We start from the raw sequence: 1315 nt of genomic DNA, 5'->3' as shown, positions 1-1315 counted from the left end.
GTATTCCTCTTAAATATCCCTAGAGATGAATGAAAGTTAAAATTGTTAATCACAGATTAGTAGCAAAATACAAATCAACAATTCAAAATTATAAATAAAACTCTCTTATTTAAGATGTAATTATGCTAAGTTTGACTCTCCAAGTTTAGGAGCTGAGAAGAAAGAAATTTGTAGACTTCTTGTAAACAGATATAGTTTTTTATTTTATTTTTTAAATCTTTAATTAAAAATATTTTCCACTGGTAGTAGTTTGTGAATTCCTTTCATTATGATAGCATGATTTCAAGGTCAAAAATACTGACTTTACTTGCCCCTCCCCATTAGTTGTTTTTGTTGTTGCGTTTCTTAAGCACTCATAAGTTAGTCATCTCTAATGCTTTTGATAGAAAATAAAAGGCTATCTAGAAATTAAAATCTAATTGTACTATTTAATTCTCTTAGAGTAAGTACTGTCTTGACAAATATTTAAAGCTAAATAAATGTTTTCACTGAAAAAATACTAATAAAATTACACTTCTAAAAAAGGACAAATTAAACATTAGGAAATTAACATCCAGCTTAACAAAGTGATCCATATTGTTAATGAAGCCTATTCTTAAGTAATCTTAAAGTTTTTGTTTTTCTTTTAAACATGCAGGAGATTTAATTTGGGTAAAGATGTAAATGAAACATAAATTAATTTTTGACTTCACAGAAGTTAAAATAGGTTAAAATGCCAGGGATTTTGTAACACTTGATGTAACAAGGGCTTGGAAATTCTTACCTAGACCAGAATGAACTTTAGACACATTTACAGTGATTTTTTTTTTTACCCCTCTTTCAATTTCAAAACAAATTATTTATAGTTTTCTAAAATGGCAGGCATTGGGAAAAGTAAATCCTAAGCGTCAGTGGATAATTTTGCTCTTATGCTGGAATGCCCCTTTGCTATCTTAGGGGTTGGTAATAACAGGAGGCATTGGTAATGCCAGGAAGTGAGGGAGTTAATGCCCCACAGTCTTCAAACCCTATGAATAGCCATGGGATGTTGCCATTTCTTTTTCAAACCATACAATATTCAACTTTATAGTACATGGTAGCACATAAATTCATTTCTGTGTAGTAAAAGTATTCCTTATACAGATAGATGTATGAGGAATTGTAACCACCTTATAAATTTCATCAAAAGCTCTTGAAATATATACTGAGAAATGAAAGAGGCACTAAATGTGTTGAAATTCACCTTTCAAAAAAGCAGCATGAGTATGAAGGAAGGGCACCTTTGGCTAATAATCTGTGGTAGTACTTCAAAAGATATAAAATTAAATAAAGATAT

The sequence above is a fragment of the Chrysochloris asiatica genome, unplaced genomic scaffold (assembly GCF_000296735.1).
Source record: "Chrysochloris asiatica unplaced genomic scaffold, ChrAsi1.0 scaffold00012, whole genome shotgun sequence".
NCBI classification, from domain to species: Eukaryota; Metazoa; Chordata; class Mammalia; order Afrosoricida; family Chrysochloridae; genus Chrysochloris; species Chrysochloris asiatica.
Note: the sequence above shows the minus strand (reverse complement) of the source record.